The sequence below is a fragment of the Hevea brasiliensis genome, chromosome 16 (assembly GCF_030052815.1).
Source record: "Hevea brasiliensis isolate MT/VB/25A 57/8 chromosome 16, ASM3005281v1, whole genome shotgun sequence".
Lineage (NCBI taxonomy): Eukaryota > Viridiplantae > Streptophyta > Magnoliopsida > Malpighiales > Euphorbiaceae > Hevea > Hevea brasiliensis.
Window position 1 is genome coordinate 22689617 of NC_079508.1, and position 25418 is coordinate 22715034.

Below are 25418 nucleotides of genomic sequence, written 5' to 3' on the forward strand. Positions count from 1 at the left end.
ATTTGTAGCTTAGGGTCTTACCTTTCATTTAAATCAAGAATCACCTCTTTCTAAGGTGTAAATCTCAAGTTACGCTCACTTTCTACACACTATCCAGTTTTTACATAACAAGTTCTAGCAACAAACAGGATTCATGGTTCCTATTTATAGGCCAATTTGACCATTTTAAAAATAGATTCTATAACACCCTCACCATAGGTAGTCCGTACATTCTACTGTTCCGATAATTAATGTCTGTTTGAACAGTTAGAATGTCTGGAACTACACTTAAACTATAGTGAGGAGACATAAATTGATGGAATAAATGTTAAGAAAATATAGGAAAAATTTAGAGAAAATAAAATAAAATTTATAGAATTTATTAATTGATACAAATATAATAATAATAACCAAATGAGCACCACTAAGGGCATTTTGGTCATTTCACCCCTAGAGGTGAATTTTGACCTAAATGTCAAAATAAAATTGAGAGAATGAAATAATTAACATAAGTTAAAAATTTATGAGTTGAATCAGAAAGAAGAAGAAGAGAAAAGAAAAGAAATGGGTTTATGACAATTTAAAAAATTAAAGTACCATAAATATATATATATAAATAGCCACAAGAGACAAAAGCCACTAACCCATCTTCTTCTCCACTCCACCTCTTCTCTCTCCCTCTTTTGGCCAGCTCCATGTTCTTCCCTCCTTCCACCATTTTTGTCAAGCTTTGAGCTTGAGTTCCTCTTCATTTACCCATTAAAACCCTTAGCTCTCTTTATTAAAAATCCTCCCCACTCCATAAAAAAGCTTTAGATACCCATAAGAAGTAAGAAAGTTGAAGTTTTGGGAAGTTTGAAGTTGGGTAATGTCACACCTTACCCCTCTGTAAGGCATAACATGATCCCGTAAAATACCTAATGAACTACCGAACTTCACCTACTGATAACTCATTAAGTACCCTACAAGGGATTTTAAAACCATTTTCTTACATTTTGGAAGTGGTGAGCATTTTAGTAGGAATTAAAAACATTTAATTGAAGTTTCAAAACTAGTAAAAATTTTGTCCATTTTTATTTTTTCGCAAATTTTAGAAAACTTTCGGCAGAGTGCTGTCTGTATTTTGAGAAAACAGTTCTTCAAAAACCTATAAAAAAACACTTCCAATACTTGTTTCCACAACTCCCAACCACCAAATTTACTCAATACAACATAGCTCAAATAATTCAATCAAAGTTTGTCATCTCAAAATATTTCATAATTTCATTCACATTGCATTTAAAATTTAATTTACATATATATCTTAATTTACAAAAGAAAATCCAAATAACAATATTACAATTTACTATACAACTGCTCAACTTTACATTAATACCTATGATATTACAATATTTACATCAAATAGCTACCAGGGTATAAATAAATACCCGTACAAAAAGATCAGTGAAGTCCCAATAATTAATAGCTCACTCTACTGCTTTTTCCTTGTCTCTATATGTGACAGCAAAGAAAGCTATCACTGAGTATAAAAATACTCAATGGTGCATAATAAAATACAAAATGTGTAATATAAAACATTTATGAATAATTAATAATTCAAAAATCTCATATTCACATTTCACAATTTTTCAAATCACATTTATAGAAAATCATAATTTTCAAAGCTTAATATAACACAAATTTAATTAAACAATTTAATAATCATAGTGTTGCCAATCAATAACACAACTTAGGCCATGACACAAAATTTCCAAATATGCTGTGTTGTACACCACGACAAGGCAAATTCACCCCACTAATCGAAATCAATGAGGGGATGTGGCTAGCTAGCTAATGAGTACTCATCCAAACTCATCCCTCAGTTTGGGAAGCCAGAGAGGGAGGAATATAGTCAAACTCACCCCATAAATGGAGGAGGAACATAGTGATATTGCCATGCCAAGTGTGAATAAAAAACAATTTAAATCAAATTATTCAAACATTTCATACAATTCACAAATCATATTTCATTCCAAACTTTTCATATACAAAGTAGGCAACACACTATTTTTTCAAATAAGATTTTCAAGCGATAATAATCAAAATTATTCACAATATTTATTTCAAGAATTGTCAAGTAGAAACAAAGAATTTTAAGTTTGTTGTGCACAAACCTGATGTGAGTCACCTCTAGGCCTTGACTCAGTTTGCCCTATCCTTTTCTAGGTCTTTTTCAGTTGAAACATGCAATTCATAGTGTTTCAGTATCTTATCTCATAATAAATCCAATAATTAATCCCAATATGCTTAAATTTACATTCTTGAAAATTTTCATGTTGGGATTACTATTTATGATACTATTCAAGTTAAAATATTGACTTTCTCATACTTAAAAGGTATGGGAACTCCAACTATACTCACATACCACATTTTGGTTACCAAACTTGTTGGTTTTGGTTATTTTCTCAAAACTTAAGTATTTTAGGCAAACTTTCAAATTTTCAATTTTGGTGACCTATTTTGCACTGTTCCATTGGTTATGTTGCTGTTAGAATTTGGCTAAGTTTTCTTCAAAGAAATTATTCCTTATTGTCTAAACTTTATTTCCCTTTTTGAATCACTCCATTTGTAGTTTTTTAGCTCAAGTTATAGCCATTTGAAAATGGCTGGCCGGATTGGTCTAACCCAGATTTTTTGGGCACCAAAACTGGTTCTGGCAGTTTTAGGTCACCAAATTTGGGTGGCCAAATGACTTGGTTAAGGGCATAATTTGGGTTTGTGTTCTTCATGAAAGTTGTAGGTCTATATCTCAGCTTTCTATTGGTAAAATTTCAGGTCATTTAGACTTGCCTAGCCCAAGTTATGGCCAAATGAACAAATACTATTCATTTGGTCATTTTTGTACAGGGCAGAATACCTAAGTCAGGATTTGGTCAATTTGTTCACTATGCTATGGTCACTTTTTGGGCATAATTCCTGAATGAAAAATGTGTCATTTTATGTCTAGTTTCATTCCCAATTGGCCTCACACCAATTGGGTTGGTAAATGTTCAGTTTTGGTCCCTGAAAAGGACCTTGGTCCTGCTGCCTGCAGAATACCCATAACCAATCCGAATTTCCACTTGATTCCCACACTTCCAATATACCACAATTGGTCACATATGGCCATTTTTCAGCTCAAACTAGGTCAAACATACCATTTGACCAATTCTCAAAATTTTGTCTCCCAAACCCTAGGTTCAAACCCTAATTCACTTGATTTGATACATTTAATTGATTCCAAGCATACCAACACTATTTTTCAACTCATTCAAGCTTACATACACTTTTTAATTCAATGGAACTGATCAAACCCTAGTTCACACATCTTAGCCAAAATTTCCTCTATATCCCTAACATAGTGTTTTTGTTTTATTTAAAACAATTTCTAACTTACATCAATTACTTAAACAAGAATTCAAATAGATAATTGAAGAATTTGTCACTAACCTCTTGTGAAGTTTCCCAAAGCTTCAATTTCCCTTTATTTTCCTTCAAATTTCCTTCTCAATAGGCTTGCCAAGATCCAAGAACAAGTTTTATTTAGGAAAATTGTGGGATTTATGGGGTTGATTCAAGCTTTAAAAGCTTGAAATTAAGTAGCTATGGAGGATTTAGTGAGAGAAGGGAGAGAGATGGGAGGCCACGGCAAATGGAAGAAGAAGAAGATAAAAATTTGGCTTTTTAACTTTGTTTTTATTCTTTAATTTGACTTGGTCAATTAGTTAATTAAATTAAAATTAATTATGAAGTCATAGTTGCATCATCATGATGATGTCATCAATTGTTTTAACTTTCATTTTTTTTTCTTTTCTTTTATGCATTTTTAATCTAACTTAATCCACAACTATCCAATGAAAATTTCAAATTTTTAGTTATTAAATTTATTGCATCATGACTGATGTCATGCATGATGTAATAAACCTTTTCATTTTTTTCAACTTTTTCTTTTCCCCCTTTTTTTTTTCTTTTTCATTTATTTTTCTTTGGTTCTTTTAATTTAATTCTTGATCCCAAAATTTTCTTTTCTCCGATTTTATTTGACAATCAGGTCAGGAGTCAGCTCTAGGGGTCAAATGACCAAATTGCCCCTCACCAGTTCGATCTAATTTGCAAATAATTCAATTTCTCTTCCGGATCCTTGACCTAATTATTTAACTGGCTTAACAATTCTTTTTCATGAGTTTCTCTTTTCCACTGTGTTCGCAATAGTCCTAAGGACTGCGGTGTCACATTTTATGGTTCAAAATTTGAGTTTGAATCGACCTCGCAGTCCTTCCTGAGAAGGTCAACCATCGCTGTGACTCTCCGCTCATTTAACTTCTCGTATTCTATTTTTTTTATTTATACTTAACTAATTGACAATTACTAATTATTTGTGTTTAGGGCTTTTCTAGGTGTCTTAGATGTGGCTCTAATCCCCTTAATTATCCAGACCAATACCGGTCACCGAAATATTAAAATATACCAGGCTATGCAGATAGGGGTGTTACAACCCCCTCCCCCCCCCCCCCCCCCCCTTAAAAGAAATTTCTTCCTTAAAATTTTGCCCACTATCTATCCTCAATTAGTCATATGTGTTATTTTCTCATGTTTTTCTCACATTTCCATGTAGCCTCATCGTCGGAATGATGGTCCGTAGCACTTTAACTAATAATATTTACATATCGATTGCTCGCCTCGTGTACCAAGTTCCTTATGAGCTTCTGTCATAAGTTAATTTTGAATTCATTTCATTTCTAGGGGTAAGCAAATCTGTGTGCTAATGGATCCACTTTTTTCTAGGACCTCATATGATCCTAGATAATGAGAACTTAGTCTTTCTCCTTTTTACATTATCTTATAATCTTCATTCCTTTGAGTCTGTGTAAGACTTCTAATAATCTCATGTAATGTTTAATTTATTTGTACAGTCATAATCTTTTCTTACTGTTGCTTTAGCAATTATTTTCCTTTGTAATCTCTTTTTTTTTTTTTATTCCATAACTTAACTTTAATTATTTTATTCCTCAATCTTATTTCTTTCAAATCCACTAATATCTTAAACTTGTTTTGATTATGGTACCCATTGACATCTATCAGCAGTAATACCCTTACCCGTATTTAAGGTAACTATATTACTATAACTTATTTTTAGGTCCTCTTGCCTTGCTTAATTAGGCTTACTAATTAACTTTATAGTTTATCGTAGTCTAGGAGATGTCTCTCACTAGAAACTTTTCCAAAATTAATTCCAATCACGCTTATTATTGTAATTCTTATCCTAAAAGACTAATCACTAACACATCAAAATTGATTTTTATACATATACATATCTTAATTAAGAATTGAGAAAATACCAGCCACAATGTCAGAAGTCTCATCCTCGTCTCTCTATCGCATAGTGTATACTTTCACTGGAGCATCACCTTGTCCTGGCTGATTCACAGTACTCTGACTTCCAGGTGTACTACCCCTACCTTTGCCTCTACCTCTACCAACTGCTGGTGAACTCTTCGGGGTAGAAACTTGGGCTGATCCTTCTGACGTGGTAAATGATCCATTACGGCGTGGACTTACACAATCCTTAGCAAAATGTCCAGTCCCTCCACAATTAAAACATGCTTCTATAGCTCTATAACATACTCCACTATGTTGTTTACCACAAGTCTCACAAAGTTAATCCGACAGCATATTTTTATGTGTCTGCTGAGTTTGCTAATCGGAATGGGGTGGTTTTTCTCCAGAAGATCTACCTCTACCCGATTCGCGTGAGCTAGATCCTCCAAAATGTTTTCTCTTCCCCGAACTACTTTCTGTAGTTTGACCAGTAGCTTTTTCTATTTTCTCTTTCTCTTCTGTACTCTTTTTCACTGCCCCTTCTGATTCTATCCTTTCCAGTTCTAGGGCTTGTGAAATCAATTCAGAAAGTTTCTAGTGTCGAAACCCTACCACTTGCATTCTCAAGCTAGGCCTCAACCCAGCCTCAAACCTCTTACATCTGTCTCTGGGGGTGGTGACCAAACATCCGGCATAATGGCTTAGTCGAGAGAAATCCAGCTCATACTCTGCTACAGTTTTGTCCCCTTGCTTCAGACTTAAAAACTCTTGCAACTTCATGTCTACATAAGTATCGAGGATCCACTTTTGCTGAAATTCCCTCAAAAAGTCTACCCATGTGAGGACTGGTGGCTCCACCAGGCTGTGGGGGATAGTCTTCCACCACTCATATGCATCCCCTTGCAGAAGTGATACTGAATATTCGAACTTCAACTCTTCTACACACTGCAGCTTTCTAAAAACTCGTTCCATTCTTTCTAACCACTGTTCTGCCTCCAGTGGATCCATAGTGCCCTTAAACTCGGTGGCCCCAAATTTCATTAATTTTTCATATTGCCGAGCCGAGGGCTGTGGTTGTGCTGCAGGTGCTTACATCTGAGCTTGAGGTGGCACATTTCTTGGCATTTGTTGGAAAAACACAACCATCTGCTGTGCAAACTGAGCGGGAGACTGCGGTGCTGGAGTGGCTGACCCACTCACATTCTGAAGTGCTGGGGCTTCCCCTTGGACCTCAGCCTCGACAGATTGCTCCACGGAATGATCTCCCTCTTCCATTCCGTTTTCCAAAAATTTCTACTTCCTGAGATCAAACATAAAGAGGTTGACCTCCATTAGTACATATTCATGATGTAAATATGTCATATGTATCAATTAAAGACACTTGAGCAGTTGTACTTAGAAAGAAAATATTCACATACATAGTTTGTAATACTCCTATGTTTGATAGTGCGTTTTACTGTTCCAGTGACCAGTGTCTGTCCGGACAGCTAGAATGCCTAAAACTACATTTAAAAGTTAGTGAGGAGACATAAAATAATGAAATACAAGAAAAGAAAATACAAGAAAAACAAAGGAAAAATAGTAGAAATGAATGAAATTAAGTTAAACGAGCCAGCACCACAGCGATGGGTGACTGTACGAAGAAGTTATGGCGTAGGCAATAGCCGACCTCAGGACTGTAGGAAACCCTCAGAATTTAATTTCGAGACATAATTAAAGACTTATTGAAGTATAAATATCATTAGAAATATCAAAGAAAAATTAATTAATTACTACAAAGAGAAATGAGAAATCGAGAAAATGACAAATCTCGGTGTTACCGAAAAATTGGGAATGCAACCCGAATAGGGGCATTGTGGTCATTCGACATCCCGAGTTGCCTTTTGACCTAAATTTTCATTAAAAATAAATGATATTACACTTGAAAAATGCCATGAAAAGTTAAAATGAGATACATTATGTAAATAGTGAAAGTGTGGTGGCGAAATTGCAAAAATTGGAAACTTTAAATAAATAACCATTATAAGTTTTAATAGTGCTCCACTAACTTCAGCCTTTGGACACCTAAAGGGACACTTGGGAGATATAAAATTCATCTTCAACCTCATGTGGAGAACCAGCCGAAACCAAGCTCTCCCATGGCCGCCCCATGTCCAAGCCTCCATCTCCCTCTTCAAGCCATGGTTTGCACAAGATTTCTTCATTAAAGTTAAAGTACACACCTTGGGCAGCATACTAGGAGCAAGAAAGATAAGTTTTGGTGGAGTTTTGAAGAATTCCAAAAGAGGTAAATGTGTATTTTTCAATCTTGCTTCATTAAACTTTGCAAGGATGTTGTAGGGAGTTGTTTTGTGGAAGAAATTTTGAAGTTTGATGGAGTAATGGTAGTACACCATTTCGGCAGCCATGGAAACTTACTATTTGTTGTTTGTTTTCACTTATAAATGGTTGTTTAAGATGTTGGTATAGGTGTTTATGTGTATAGAAATAATTTAGATAATGTATACTAAGTGTATGTGTGATAGTGCACTTAGTTTTGGAAGCTTGAAAGCAAATTTAAAGGAGATATTTTCCATGAGGTGAATCGGCAATTTTAAAGAGTGGTTGGAAATGTGTAATTTCATGGAATGGTTTGTTGAATTATGGTGTTTGTTGTGCTAGCATGTATATGTGTATAATAGTTTGGAATTGGATATGTAAATGGGGTATGTTCATGTGGTTAAATTGTATAAATGGACTTTGAAAAAATTCTGTGTTATAGTGTGTATAATGAGAATGGTTACAAGCTGTCCAGAATGACCAAAATGTGTTGTTAAGTATGTTAATGGTTTGGTACAAACTAGAATTGGCATGAAAGGGTTAGCTTGGTAAGTATAGAATGTGTAATTGGTATGTGATGAAGAATGTGTAGCAGGGCAGTGTATGTTTTAGCTTAGAACCTTATGTGTGTGACTTCAATTGGTATGAGACCAATTGGAGGTGAAACTAGGCACAAAATGTGCCAACTTTCATGAAGAAAGCTGACCTAAATTCTGTCCAGAAAGTAACTTGAAAAATGACTAAATCCAGATTAGTGACTTGAAAGCCTGAAAATTGACCATTTGGGCAGTAGTTAGTGTTTTGGCCATAACTCACTCAAAACAGGTGCAAATGACTTGAAATTTTTACCATGGACATATTAGACATAGATCTACAACTCTTATCAAGAGACCAAAACCTAGAAATGACTATAAGCAAGTCAAATAGCTTGCACATGTTCGGGTATAAAAACTGCTAGAACCAGAAATGACCTAAAAATGACCTAAAGTTACCATTTTAGTGCAATCTGTCCAGCTTTGGTAAAATAACCATATCTTGGTCTATACAACTCAGAATTACCTGAAATTTTGCCTCGCCTGCAATAAGACATAGAGCTACAATTTTTCTTCTTTGACCAAAGCTAAAAACCAAGAGAAATAGGACTTTAAGCTACACCAATCTAGCACACAAAAATTGAGAACTTGACATTTACATATAATGATGATTGAAATAATTTGGCAATGAATTCCAACTTGTAAAAATGGTAAGTTGCACTATATTGGTAGCATATTGAAATTCAAAATGTGACATATTGGTAACATTAAACCTAATTCACCTAGAGTGCATCGAGGGTCAACATTAAAGGTTGACTAAGAAAAATAATAGAATTCAATAAATTAATTATTAAGCCTTATTGTTAGAGACAGTTATAATGAGTACTGAAACACTTCAAATTGTGTATTTCAATTAGCAAAGACTCAGGAAAGGAGAAGGAAACACTGAGTCTGTCACACCTTATCCCTGGTAAGGCATGACATGTTTCCGTAGCATACCTAAGGAATTACCGAACTCCACCTACCGATAACCCATTAGTTATGCTACAAAGGATTTTAAAACAAATCATAGCTTTTTATCTTATCAATTATTTTGCAGAACACTGCATGAGAATAGTTAAAATTCCAAGTAAACATTCATTGAAAAATAATGATAGACTAAATATTGCAAAAGTTACATTTTCATAAGTCTCAAAGTAAAATACAAAATAGTTACAAACTCAAAATGTGATAGCAAAGCAATGCTTTTAAATACAAACTGCTCAATGTCCATACATCCATATATATAGGTGCAAAATACATCAAAAGGAAATTACAAAGGTATACCTACAATATATACCCATAAACAATACCAAAATGCTAATTCCAAGTCTCTCACTCGACAGCCTTCTCGTTTCCCTTACCTGCGACAACATAAAGAAGCTATCGCTGAGTATATCACTCAGTAGTGCACAACTAATAACTTTAAAACTTAAGGTAAAACACAATTTGTCAAAGCATAATAAATCACATTTTTCTTAAGCATGAAAACTTGACAATAGTTCTAAGTTCATAAGAGCCATTTATTGGAATAACATTTCAAATGAGAAATCATACTTCATAAATCACAATTCACAAAGCATTAGTGTTGCCAACATCAACACACAGTTTAGGCCATGACACAAAATTTCACGATCAGTGCCGTGTTGTACACCACGACAAAGCAATCTCAACCTCACTAACCGTTATTAATGAGGAAAGGGCTAGCTAGCTAATGAGTACTCATGTAGTCTTACCCCACTAACAGTTATTAATGGGAGACATAATCAATATCAATCATCAACCCCAAGTAGCTGTTACTACTGGGGAGTTCTGAAAGGGACTGTCATGCTAACTGTGGTTTCAAAACAGTTTCTAAAAATTTCCCACTCAACAATCACATTTGTAAACCAAGAAACACATTTAAATTCATCATAATATCCATATAAAGTTGGCAACACCCAAATTTCTTAAATGCAAGAGAAAAACCATATTCCAATCAAAGTAAACTTGTTCAAAGCAAACTCATTCAATTTGACACATTCCAAGCAATTTACAAGTTTAAAAACGAAGAAAAGGTTAGTTGTGCACAAACCTTTAATGCTCTCCTTTCTCTTTACTCACAATTCCTTGTCCGTTTCAACTTCTTCTTCTACTGAAAATACACAAATAAAATACCTCAATACCAATCTCAATTGCTACCAAAAACTCATTATATGCATGTCTAATACATCCCAAGTTAGCTTTGCAAATTTTAGAAAATTTTGGTTTTGGACAACTTGGTGCCCCAATCTTTGAACCCAAATTTTACCTAGTTTCGATCATAATTTAGTGAGGTGTTCTTCATGAAAATTGTTTATCTAGGTCTTAAATTTATTTTCCTTTTTGAATCACCTAATTCGAAGTTGTGTAACTCAAGTTATGCGCAAGACAGAATTACTATTTACGTCACTGTTCATGTTGCAGATTTACTTCTGGTAGATTTATCGATCCAAATTCATTCAGCAATTTGGTCGACTTAAGTCCATAATTTGGTCTAATGTTCTTCATATGAAATGTTCTACTATGTCTTAGGTTTCCATCGTTCAAGAATCGTCTAAATCGGAGTTTTCTAGAGAGAGTTATGGCCATGCAAAATTTACTGTTCATATGATAAATCTGTAATTCTGCAGATTTGGTGATTCAACTTTGCTCAGCAATTTGATTGGGTTAAGTCCATAATTTGGCCTCAAGTTCTTCATGTGAAATGTTCTACTATGTCTTAGGTTTCCATCGATTCAAGAATCGCCTAAATCGGAGTTTTCTAGAGAGAGTTATAGACATGCAAATTTACTGTTCATATGGTCAAATTCTGCAGGTTCCAGAATTGTGTTTCTAAGTTCAAGCCAAGGTTTAGGCAATTTCTGGGCAATTTGTAGGGTCGGTCTCTTCATGAAAATTCTAGCCCTATGTCTTAAGTTTCATTTCCAATTAGTTTCACACCAATTGGAGTTGTGTAGCTCAATTTATGGGCTGTCAAACACACTGAACTCAGTGTGCAAATTCTGCCCTAGGTTTAAAATTTTAATTCTTAAATTATTCCCTCTAACCAACCTCAATTCACATTTAATTCACCCAAAATGACTATAATTTAGCATTGACACATCAATGGCACTTCCTAGCACAAATCCCATAATTTTCAAATACCAAAGTTTGTAATTTTCCCTAATCCTACCATTTCATTACTTCCATTCATCAACCCAATGTCAAATCAAACTAAATAAACCTCAAATGATCATAATTTAACACTACACATACCAGTTTCACTCTCTAACACCAAAACCCAAATTTCCCATGAATCCTAATCTCCCATAATTAAATTTATACACATTTCATGCAATTTCTTTGCTCTAGTCATGCATACTACTTCAACTAAGCTTGATTTCATCATCATTTTCATTGAAATATATCAAGCCCTAATTTTTCTCTAATTTGGCCAAAATCCTAGTTTAGGTTCCATGCATGTTTCCTTTCATTTTCATATGAAATTTCATCATAATCTAACTTAATTTGAGGTTTGTATAACAAAATGAGCATTAAAGAACTTACCTCTTGATGACTTCCTTCCAACTCCCCAAATCTTCAATTTTCTTCTAATCTCTTATTTCCCCTTGCTTTTAATCTCTAAATCAAGTATTAATTTGATACTCTCTACCAATTAGATGCAAAACCCATAGAGGAAAAGCAAGGAATTGAGTTTTGAGAATGGGTGTCAATGGAGAAAGAAGAAAGAAGAAGAAAGAAAGAAAGAGAGAAGGAGAGAGAGTGGGTGGTAACTAAATGGGAAAGAAAGGGAGGGTTTTATCTTCTTTTATACTTATTTATTTCTTTTAATTAGTTAATCAAGTTTAATTGTCAAAAGCCCATTGGTCCCTTAACTTTTTTATTAGGTCAAAAATATAATTTAAAATTCTAGATTTTTGCCTCTTTTATTTTCTTTTCACTTTTACTCTAATTTTTCCCTCAATATTTCTTCATAATTCAATATTTTATTTTCATTTAATTAAATTGACATTTTGGTCAAAAATCAACTCTTAAAGTGAATTGACCAAAATGCCCCTTATCAGGTCATAATCCCTTTTTTACAATATGCCCAGTGAGTCCTTATATTTTTGGGTCACTTGAATTTTTATTGTGTCTATCTCAATTAATTTTCTATCTATTTTTGATCCTCAAGGTGTCTTTGAATAGTATTAGTCACAGACCAAAAATAGTACTATTCATAACTCTAAGGTTCGGGGTGTTACAATTCTCCCCTCCTTAAAAATAAATTTTGTCCTTGAAATTTACCTGGTCTCAGTCTCTGAATAGTTGTGGGTGTTGTCTCCTCATGCCCTCCTCATGCTCCATGTAGCCTCCTGGCCTGAATGATGGTTCCACAACACTTTCACTAGAGGTATCTGTTTGTTCCTCAGCTGTTTTACCTCATATGCTAAGATCTTTATGGGCTCTTCATCATATGTCAGGTCTGGATTCACCTCAATCTCCTTTACTGGTAAAATGTGAGAGGGGTCTGATCTATACCTCTTTAACATGGAGACATGGAAGACATTGTGAATCTTTTCCAACTCCGGAGGCAATGCAAGTCTATATGCCAATGGACCCACTCTTTCCAAAACCTCATACGGCCCAATGAAGCGAGGACGTAGTTTCCCCTTTCTACCAAACCTCGTGATCCTCTTCCATGGGGAAACTTTCAAGAACACCTTATCACCCACACTGTACCGAATATCTCTTCTCTTTAGGTCAATGTAGGACTTTTGTCTATCCGTTGCAACTTTAAGTCTGTCTCTAATGAGCTTAACCTTTTCTTCCGTCTACTGCACTAATTCTGGGCCAATCAACTTCCTCTCGCCCACTTCATCCCAACACAAGGGAGTTCTACACTTTCTACCATAAAGTGCTTCATATGGAGGCATCCCGATGCTTGACTGATAACTGTTATTGTAGGCAAATTCAATTAAAGGCAAGTGTGTGTCCCAACTCCCTTTAAACTCAATCACACAAGCCCGAAGCATATCCTCCAAAATCTGAATGATCCTTTCAGACTGGCCGTCTGTCTGTGGATGGAATGCTGTACTGAAGTTCAATCTAGTTCCTAGGGCTTTTTAGAGACTACCCCAGAATCTAGAAGTGAACCTTGGGTCTCTGTCCAGCACAATAGACACTGGCACTCCATGTAACCTCACAACATCATTAATGTACAGTTTGGCCAATCTTTCCAGGCTATAATCCATCCTCACTGGCAAAAAGTGTGCAAACTTGGTCAATCTATCAACAATAACCCAAACTGCATCATGATTCTTTTGTGTACATGGAAGTCCTGTCACGAAATCCATAGTGATTCTTTCCCATTTCCACTCGGGAATCGGTAATGGCTGTAGCAACCCTGCAGGCACTTGGTGTTCTGCCTTTTACTTGCTAACAAGTTAGGCATTTGGCAACATATTCTGCAATGTCTTTCTTCATTCCTCTCTACCAATAGTGCTCTTTCACACTTCTATTCATTTTGGTTCCACTGGGGTGCATTGCAAAAGGTGAATCATGTGCTTCCTTTAAAATGGTCTGCCTCAGTTCAACATTCTTAGGAATGCACATTCTGCCCTTATATAACAATAAGCCCTCATTATTTACTGATAATTTTGGTTTCTTGCCATCCCGAACCTCTTCCATCAACTTCACATATTTATCATCCTTCTGTGCAACTGCTTTAATTTGTTCTGCTAGCATTGGCTTCACTTGCCAAGTAGCTACCATTTGCCCATCTTCATTAATCTCCAAATTAGCATGCAATGCCCTTAATTCATGCACCATGGATAAAGGAGAAACCCTCAAACATGCCATAATTGTAAAACCCCTAAGTTCAGTAGTGCGTTCTACTTTTTCAGTGACCAGTGTTGTCCGGACAGCTAGGATGCCTAGAACTACACTTCGTTATGATTGAGGAGACATAAAATAATGAAATATAAGAAAAGAAAATACAAGAAAAACAAAGAAAAAATAATAGCAAAGAAATGTAACAAAGTTAAGCGAGCCGAGAACCCTAGAGATGGGTGATCGCACCGGGAAGTCACGGCGTGGACCGTTGACTAGCCCTAGACTGCGGGGAACCCTGGAAAACATTTTTAAGACTTATAGAGACATCAATTGAAGTATAAATGCCATTAGAAATATCAAAGAAAAATTAATTAATTAGTACAAAGAAAAGAGAGAAATCGAAAAACGGACAAAATCCAGTGTTACCAAAAAATCGGGAATGCAACCCGAACAGGGGCATTGTGGTCATTTGACACCCCGAGTTGTCTTTTGACTTAAATTTACATGATATTACACTTAGAAAATGTCATGAAAAATTAAATTGGTGGTACATAAATTAAATAGCAAAAATTAGGAGTTAAATGTGGAAATTGAAAACTTAGGATTATTTTAATGTTAATTTAGATTAGTGGAGCACTAAGTGGAGTATAAAATGGTGCTAATGGACAAGAAAGTGCCACTTTCACTTCTTTTTCCTCATTTCCATCTTCAAACCGAATTCATTCTCAAGAAAAAACCTCCATTGCCGTCCATAAGGGAACCTCCATGCATCCATGATCCAAGCTCCCAATGGTTAAGGTTTCTTTATTAAACTTGACCACCACACCATGGGCAGTAGATAGGCAGCAAGAAGACCAAGTTTTGGAGAGGTTTTGAAGAGTTTCCAAAGTGGTAAGTTTGTATTTTTGGGTTATTGCTTCATTAAAGTTGGTAGGAATGTTATGGGTACTTGAATTGTGGAAAGAATTTTGAGGTTTGATGTTTAAAGGGAGAGCTGTATTTTTGGCAGCCATGGAAACACTTTGAGGACAGCTTATTCTTGCTTCTAAATGGTAGATTAAAGGATTGATTAAAAGTATATGTGTGTAGGAAATTATTTCGGTGATGTATACTTAGTATATGTGAATGTGTACTTGAATTTGGAAGCTTGAAAATTAATGGACTGTAATGTATGAATCAACAGCTTGGTTTGGTACACCATAAAGATGTTATTTCATGTTTGGTTTATGGAATATTAATGTTGAATTGTGATAGTTGTTATGGCAGCTTGGGTATATGTATGATGGTGTGAGGTTGGACATGTAAATGAGCATGAATAAGTGATTAAATTGTTGTAATTGAGTTTGACAAATTCTGCATTTTATGGTGTATGTTGAATGTGATTGTAAGCTGCCAAAATGATCAACAATATGTGGTAAAATATGTTTAGGTTATGGTACAAACCAGATTGGGTAAGAATGTGTGAATTGGTAAATGCTAAAAGTGATATTTAATGAGTAATAAAGGAAGTGCAATAGGGCAGTATGCATTTTGGCCTAGAACCTTAAGAGTGTGGCTCCAATTGGTATGAGACCCATTGAAGGTGAAACTAGGCACAAAAGGTGCCAACTTTCATGAAGGAAGCTTGCCAAAATTCTACTTGCAAGGTAGCTTGAAAAATGACCAAATCCGAATTAAGTGCAAATAAGGCCTAAAAATTGACCATTTGGGCAGCAGTTAGTTTTTAGGCCATAACTCACTCAAAACAGGTCCAATTGACCTGAAATTTTGACCAGGAATAGTTAAGACCTATATCTACAAGTATTATGAAGACACCAAAGCCCAGAAATGACCATAAGCAAGTCAAACAGCTTGCACAAATTCGGGTCCAAAAACTGGCCGAACCTAAAATGACCTAAAATGACCTGAAATGACCAATTTTGGTGCAATTTGACCAGCAATAGTAAAATGACCATAACTTGGTCTACATAACTCAGAATGACCTGAAATTTTGCCCCGAGTTCCATAAGACATAGATCTACAAGTTTGTAGTTTTGACCGAAACCCAAAAACCGAGGGAACTAGGTCGTCCGACTATGTCAAACTAGTATCCCGGAATCCAGCAAATTGCAAGAAAATGCAAGATACATGGAAATGAATTTGGTAACATGTACCAACCCTAAAAGACTATTGAATGTGACATATTAGTAACATTAAAACCGAATTTATCTAGAACGCATCGAGAGTCGACATATTAGGTTGACTAAGGAAATAATACAATTCGATAAATTAATTATTGAACCTTATTCTTAGACACAGTTTAAATGAGTACTGAAACACTTCAAATTGTGTTTCTCAGTTAGCAAAGACTCAAGGAAGGGGAAGGAAACACTGAGTCAGAGCTAAGAGATAGTTATCAGAGGTTTGTGCACAACTAGTTTTTAACTGATTTTGTTTTGAATATTTCATATGATTAAATGACATATTTTTCTTATGTATTATGTTTAACAAGCATTGGATTTAATTCAATGATTATTGAAAATTGTTATAGTATGTATGAATTTAGCTTTGTGAAATGGTATTTCCACAAGTATTAAGCATTGTTATGGATTAAATAAATTATGTTTTGGAAAATTGTGATAGAACATGTTTTGAATTGTGATGGTAATTTCCATGGAAAATGCAAATTTATGATTTGAATTGTGATGAGCATAAAAATTATTGGATATTGGAATTGAATTTGAATCGAATTATATTGTGATTTATGCTCACTAAAAGGATTGTAATATTGTTTTATATCTCACTATAGATGCTTGACTAGGTTATTACCCGTCTCTCTTATTTGTTGCGAAGACAATGGAATTAGTTGTGTTTTGATTACCATGGTACGTGCACAGGCTTAGATTTTCCTCTGATTTGAGGTTAGATCTAAGTTTATTTTATCGTTATGGCCCTTGCGGAAGATTTATTATTGTGATGGTACTGTGCACGATGATTCGGCCTCCCCGATCATAGGGAGTTAGAATCTGATTCGTCCTCCCCGACCATAGGGAGTTAGAATCACATCGAATATGGCCCTTTCGGATTAGTCTTGCATAGTTAGTGAGATAAAGAATAGTTTTTGAGATACAGCATGGTTTTTGAGATACAGAATGGCTTTTGAATGGTAAAGAATTGTGATTTCAATTATGATTTATGTATAATTGATTTTGTTGGAATTACCTAAATGGTTAGTTATGATTTGATAAATTGAATTTCATGTTTGAAGTCATTTTATACAAATGATTCACATTATTGGCAATGAATAGTTTGAGTTTTGGAATTTGATGAGTATTCAGATTTCCAAATTATTTACTGTAAATTTTGTTAATGTATATTGTACTATGTTTTAAATTATAGTTGTGCACCACTGAGTTCACTACTCAGCGATAGCTTTGTATGCTATCGCAGGTAAGAAGAGCATAGAGCAGTGAGTAAGTTTCTTTGAAGACACTTTCAGATCAGCCCCAGGTATATTATAGGTATACCCATGTACATAGGTTTTGATGTATGCATGTAATAATATGTAAGCAAATTATTTGAGCAGTTGTATAAAAACTCTTGTAAAATATTTTGGTATGTAATTAAATGTAAATTATTGTAAATGTAAGTTTGGGATTTCATTTATCTGAATAGTTTTGTAATATTAATTTTGAGTCTTGTAATCAATGAAATGTTTCTTTTATGAGGAGATTGATTTGATTATTGAGATTTGAATTATGAGTGCAAATGAAGTTATTGAAGTTGTATTTGAGAAAACATATTGGGAGCATTTTCTTTTACAGGATTGAAGAACTGTTTTCTCAAAATACAGCCGGCACTTTGCTGAAAGTTTGAAAAAATTTTTATAACACCAGATTTTAATCGATGATTTAAATTTCACAAAAATTGTTTTTAAAATCCCTTGTAGTATATCTAATGGATTATCAGTAGGCGAAGTACGGTAATTCATTAGGTGTACTACGGGATCATGTTACATCTTACGGGGGAGTAAGGTGTGACATGTTTTGTGGTATCAGTGCAATGGTTTTAAAGTAAATTTTGAACTGTGAATTTGAAATCTTTTTGTCGGTAACTACAACTGCTCAAATGTTTGATACATATAGTACATTTACATCATAAATATGAACTAATGGAGAGGAATCTCCTTATGTTGGTTGTACAGGAATAGAAAATCTTGTGAAAAGATATGGAAGAGAAGAATGAGACAATAAAATAGTCCGTGATAGCAGAAGTACAAGTTGAGGCCCCAGCTCCACAAAGTGTTGAAGGCCCGACTGTACCAATTTTACCAGTACAAATTACTACGCAAATGGCCCAGCAAATGGCTGATAATCTGTCAGCCCAAGCCCAAGTATAGACCCAACCCCCACAAGGGCAGTGTGAAATAGAGAAGAGGGGGAAATCTACGGGTCAGAACTCGAGCAGTAATTTGGGGAAGAGAAAAGAATTTGAGGAATCCCGAGCTCAGAGATATGACAGAGGCAGATCATTAGGGCAGAGAACATTAAGATCTAGTCATCGAACAACCAGAAGTTCCTATTCTGCCCGTTTTTTCCATGTTTGTGGTAAGCTACATGGAGGTATTTGTCGTAAGGCCTCTGGAGCCTGCTACAATTATGGAAAACTTGGACACTTTGCTAAAGATTGTACTAGAGCACCTCGATATGCTCTTCAGAGTCCACAGACCGTCAGTCCGAGTCGAGATAGAAATAGAGTTGGTGCTCCTCACCACTATAACACAGTGAATCAACCCGAATATAATAGCGTACCAGTCAGAGCGTCCACTATGCGCCAAGGAGAAAGAGTAGAAACTTCAGATGTAGCTGCTGGTAAGTTCTTAATTTTTGAAAGAAACAATGAGTTATTATTTGATCCCAGCACTACTTATTTATATGTTAGTGTTAGAATTCTATGTTTTGTTGCTATTCCTTTACAGGGGAATAAATTTTAATGCGTTAGTGACTAGTCTTTTAGGATCAAAACTACAATAACAAGTATGATTGACATTAATTTTGGAAGAATTGTTAGCTAAAAGTATTTTCTAACATACCATAAATTATAAAGCTAATTGGCGAGCCTACTTAATGTAAGGCAAGAGGACCTAAAAGTAAGTTACAGTAATAGAATTGCTCTAGATGAGGGCAAAGATGTTACTATTAGTAATTATTAACGGATATTGTAATCAGAATCGGTTTGGGATATTAGTGGATTCGAGAAAGATAAGATGTTAGAAAACCTAGCCCATGAAGTTATAACGTAGTGACTATATAATGTTATCGATGTTTGTATTATAAGCTGCAGATTACAGTACCGACATAGGATTATTGTGTAGAGCTACGTGCTTCCTCATGGTACAACAAATTAAGAATATTTGTAAGTAATCTATAAATTGATACAGTTGCGCCCGAATAGAGTACTATTAAGGGAAATAAATGTGAAAAAATTCTAGTAAGAAATTTAAAACTTTAGAACTAGCCTATCAAACGACTACACTTGTAAGGTAGCTAGAGTCAGTGACTCGGTTACATTAATGTGAATTACCTGTACCATAGTAATTGCTATAAGCTTAGAGATATCAGTATGACTTATCATCCTCAGACGGATGGACAGTCGAAACAAGTGATTCAGGTAAATTTTGAAACTCATTGAGTTTTTATAAATAATGAAATGAAATGATGATAATAATAACCTGTAAAATGTAATGAACCCTCGAGAATATACTGAGAACTTTTGTCCTTGAATCCGAGGGAGATGGGACAGATACATCCCACTAACAGAATTTGTATACATTAATAAGTGTCAAGCTAGCATACAAGTGGCACCCTATGAAACATAGTAAGAGAACGGATAACTCTAGATTTTGTGATGAAACTTTCGAGGACATAGAATAGTTAAGATGCAGTATAGGTCATAGTTGATAGACTAACCAAGTCAGCTCACTTTTTGCTAGTCCGGATGGACTATAGCCTGGAAAGATTTGCCAGATTGTACATATATGAAATTGTAAAATTGCATGGAGTGCCAGTATCGATTGTATTTGACAGAGATCCTAGGTTCACTTCTAGATTCTGGGGTAGTCTTCAGAGAGCCCTAAGAACTAGATTGAACTTCAGCACAGCATTCCACCCACAGACAGATGGCCAACCTGAAAGGGCTATTCAGATATTGGAGGATATGCTACGGGCTTGTGTGATTGAGTTTGAAGGTAGTTGGGATACACACTTGCCTTTGATTGAGTTTGCTTATAACAACAGCTACCAATCAAGCATTGGGATGCCTCCATATGAAGCTTTGTATGGCAGAAAGTGCAGAACTCCCCTATGTTGGGATGAAGTTGGTGAAAGAAAGATGATTGGGCCAGAAATTATTCAGCAGACATAGGAAAAGATCAAATTGAACAGAGATAGACTCAAGGCTGCGTCAGACCATCAGAAGTCTTATGTTGATCTGAAGAGAAGAGATATTGAATATGCAGTGGGTGATAAAGTATTCCTCAAAGTTTCTCCTTGGAAGAGGATTATGAGATTTGGCAGAAAGGGAAAACTGAGTCTTCGTTTCATCGGACCATATGAGGTTCTGGAAAGAGTGGGTCCTTTGGCATATCAGTTGGCATTACCTCTGGAGTTAGAAAGGATACACAGTGTCTTCCATGTGTCCATGTTAAGGAGGTATAGATCAGACCCATCTCATGTACTATCAGTTGAAGAGATTGAGGTAAAATCCAGACCTCTCATATGAGGAAGAACCTAGAGAAATTCTGGCTTATGAGGTGAAGAAGCTGAGGAATAAACAGATACACCTGGTTAAAGTGCTGTGGAACCATCGTTCAGGCCAGGAAGCTACTTGGGAACGTGAAGAGGATATGAGGAGCCAGCACCCATAGTTGTTCAGAAACTAATGCCAGGTAAAATTTCGAGACGAAATTTATTTTAAGGGGGGGAGAATTGTAAAACCTCTAAGTTCGGTAGTGCGTTCTACTTTTCCAGTGACCAGTGTTGTCCGGATAGCTAGGATGCCTAGAATTACACTTCGTTATGATTGAGGAGACATAAAATAATGAAATACAAGAAAAGAAAATACAAGAAAAATAAAGGAAAAATAATAGCAAAGAAATGTAACCAAGTTAAGCGAGCCGATAACCCTAGAGATGGGTGACCGCAACGAGAAGTCACGGCGTGGACCGTTGACTAGCCCTGGACTACGGGGAACCCTGAAAAACATTTTTAAGACTTATAGAGACATCAATTGAAGTATAAATGCCATTAGAAATATCAAAGAAAAATTAATTAATTAGTACAAAGAAAAGTGATAAATCGAAAAACGGACAAAATCCAGTGTTACCGAAAAATCAGGAATGCAACCCGAATAGGGGCATTGTGGTCATTTGACACCCCGAGTTGTCTTTTGACTTAAATTTACATGATATTACACTTAGAAAATGTCATGAAAAATTAAATTGGTGGTACATAAATTAAATAGCAAAAATTAGGAGTTAAATGTGGAAATTGAAAACTTAGGATTATTTTAATGTTAATTTAGATTAGTGGAGCACTAAGTGGAGTATAAAATGGTGCTAATGGACAAGAAAGTGCCACTTTCACTTCTTCTTCCTCATTTCCATCTTTAAACCAAATTCATTCTCAAGCAAAAACCTCCATTGCCGTCCATAAGGGAACCTCCATGCATCCATGATCCAAGCTCCCAATGGTTAAGGTTTCTTTATTAAACTTGACCACCACACCATGGGTAGTAGATAGGCAGCAAGAAGACCAAGTTTTGGAGAGGTTTTGAAGAGTTTCCAAAGTGGTAAGTTTGTATTTTTGGGTTATTGCTTCATTAAAGTTGGTAGGAATGTTATGGGTACTTGAATTGTGGAAAGAATTTTGAGGTTTAATGTTTAAAGGGAGAGCTGTATTTTTGGCAGCCATGGAAACACTTTGAGGATAGCTTATTCTTGCTTCTAAATGGTAGATTAAAGGATTGATTAAATGTATATGTGTGTAGGAAATTATTTGGGTGATGTATACTTAGTATATGTGAATGTGTACTTGAATTTGGAAGCTTAGAAATTAATGGACTGTAATGTATGAATCAGCAGCTTGGTTTGGTACACCATAAAGATGTTATTTCATGATTGGTTTATGGAATATTAATGTTGAATTGTGATAGTTGTTATGGCAGCTTGGGTATATGTATGATGGTGTGAGGTTGGACATGTAAATGAGCATGAATAAGTGATTAAATTGTTGTAATTGAGTTTGACAAATTCTGCACTATATGGTGTATGTTGAATGTGATTGTAAGCTGCCAAAATGATCAACAATATGTGGTAAAATATGTTTAGGTTATGGTACAAACCAGATTGGGTAAGAATGTGTGAATTGGTAAATGCTAAAAGTGATATTTAATGAGTAATAAAGGAAGTGCAATAGGGCAGTATGCATTTTGGCCTAGAACCTTAAGAGTGTGGCTCCAATTGGTATGAGACCCATTGGAGGTGAAACTAGGCACAAAAGGTGCCAACTTTCATGAAGGAAGCTTGCCAAAATTCTGCTTGCAAGGTAGCTTGAAAAATGACCAAATCCGGATTAAGTGCAAATAAGGCCTAAAAATTGACCATTTGGGCAGCAGTTAGTTTTTAGGCCATAACTCATTCAAAACAGGTCCAATTGACCTGAAATTTTGACCAGGAATAGTTAAGACCTATATCTACAAGTATTATGAAGACACCAAAGCCCAGAAATGACCATAAGCAAGTCAAACAGCTTGCACAAATTCGGGTCCAAAAACTGGCCGAACCTAAAATGACCTAAAATGACCTGAAATGACCAATTTTGGTGCAATTTGACCAGCAATAGTAAAATAACCATAACTTGGTCTACATAACTCAGAATGACCTGAAATTTTGCCCTGCGTTCCATAAGACATAGATTTACAAGTTTGTAGTTTTAACCAAAACCCGAAAACTGAGGAAACTAGGTCGTCCGACTAGGTCAAACTAGTATCCCGGAATCCAGCAAATTGCCAGAAAATGCAAGATACATAGAAATGAATTTGGTAACATGTACCAACCCTAAAAGACTATTGAATGTGACATATTAGTAACATTAAAACCGAATTTACCTAGAACGCATCGAGGGTCGACATATTTGGTTGACTAAGGAAATAATAGAATTCGATAAATTAATTATTGAACCTTATTCTTAGAGACAGTTTAAATGAGTAATAAAACATGTCAAATTGTGTTTCTCAGTTAGCAAAGACTCAGGGAAGGGGAAGGAAACACTGAGTCAGAGCTAAGAGACAGTTATCAAAGGTTTGTGCACAACTAGTTTTTAACTGATTTTGTTTTGAATATTTCATATGATTAAGTGACATATTTTTATTATGTATTATGTTTAACAAGCATTGGATTTAATTCAATGATTATTGAAAATTGTTATAGTATGTATGAATTTAGCTTTGTGAAATGGTATTTCCACAAGTATTAAGCATTGTTATGGATTGAATAAATTATGTTTTGGAAAATTATGATAGAACATATTTTGAATTGTGATAGTAATTTCCATGGAAAATGCAAATTTATGATTTGAATTGTGATGAGCATAAAAATTATTGGATATTGGAATTGAATTTGAATCGAATTATATTGTGATTTATGATCACTAAAAGGATTGTGATATTGTTTTATATCTCACTATAGATGCTTGACTAGGTTATTACCTGTCTCTCTCATTTGTTGAGAAGACAATGGAATTAGTTCTGTTTTGATTACCATGGTACATGCACAGGCTTATATTTTCCTCTGATTTGAGGTTAGATCTAAGTTTATTTTATTGTTATGGCCCTTACGGAAGATTTATTATTGTGATGGTACTGTGCACGATGATTCGACCTCCCCGACCATAGGGAGTTAGAATCTGATTCGACCTCCCCGACTATAGGGAGTTATAATCACATCGAATATGACCCTTTCGGATTAGTCTTGCATAGTTAGTGAGATAAAAAATGATTTTTGAGATACAGCATGGTTTTTGAGATACAGAATGGCTTTTGAATGGTAAAGAATTGTGATTTCAATTATGATTTATGTATAATTGATTTTGTTGGAATTACCTAAATGGGTAGTTATGATTTGATAAATTGAATTTCATAATCGAAGTCATTTTATACAAATGATTCACATTATTGGCAATGAATATTTTGAGTTTTGGAATTTGATGAGTATTCAGATTTCCAAATTATTTACTGTAAATTTTGTCAATGTATATTGTACTATGTTTTAAATTATAGTTGTGCACCACTGAGTTCACCACTCAGCGATAGCTTTGTATGCTGTCGCAGGTAAGAAGAGCATAGAGCAGTGAGTAAGTTTCTTTGAAGACACTTTCAGATCAGCTCCAGGTATATTATAGGTATACACATGCACATAGGTTTTGATGTATGCATGTAATAATATGTATGTAAATTATTTGAGCAGTTGTATAAAAACTCTTGTAAAATATTTTGGTATGTAATTAAATGTAAATTATTGTAAATGTAAGTTTGGGATTTCATTTATCTGAATAGTTTTGTAATATTAATTTTGAGTCTTGTAATCAATGAAATGTTTCTTTTATGAGGAGATTGATTTGATTATTGAGATTTGAATTATGAGTGCAAATGAAGTTATTGAAGTTGTAGTTAAGAAAACATATTGGGAGCATTTTCTTTTGTAGGATTGAAGAACTGTTTTCTCAAAATACAGCCGGCACTTTGCCGAAATTTTGAAAAAAATTTTATAACGCCAGATTTTAATCGATGATTTAAATTTCACAAAAATTATTTTTAAAATCCCTTGTAGTATATCTAATGGGTTATCGGTAGGCGAAGTACGGTAATTCATTAGGTGTACTAAGGGATCATGTTACATCTTACGGGGGAGTAGGGTGTGACAATAATCTTGCGACTTAAAGCATCAGCTACAACATTAGCTTTTCCAGGCTGATAGTCTATCAAATAATCATAATCTTTTATCAGCTCTAACCATCTCCTCTGCCTCAAATTTAACTCCTTTTATGTGCCCAAGCACTTCAAACTTTTATGATCTGTGTATATATAACATCTCTCCCCATACAAGTAATGTCTCCAGATCTTCAAGGCAAAGACAATGGCTGCCAGCTCCAAGTCATGCGTCGGATAATTCCTCTCATGCGGTTTAAGCTGGCGTGAAGCATAGGCAATGACATTTCTATCTTGCATCAACACACAACCTAATCCGTTATAAGAAGCATCACTATATATGGTATACTCCTTACCCAAAGTGGGAAAGGTTAAGACTGAAGCTTCAGTTAAATGTCTCTTTAACTCATCAAA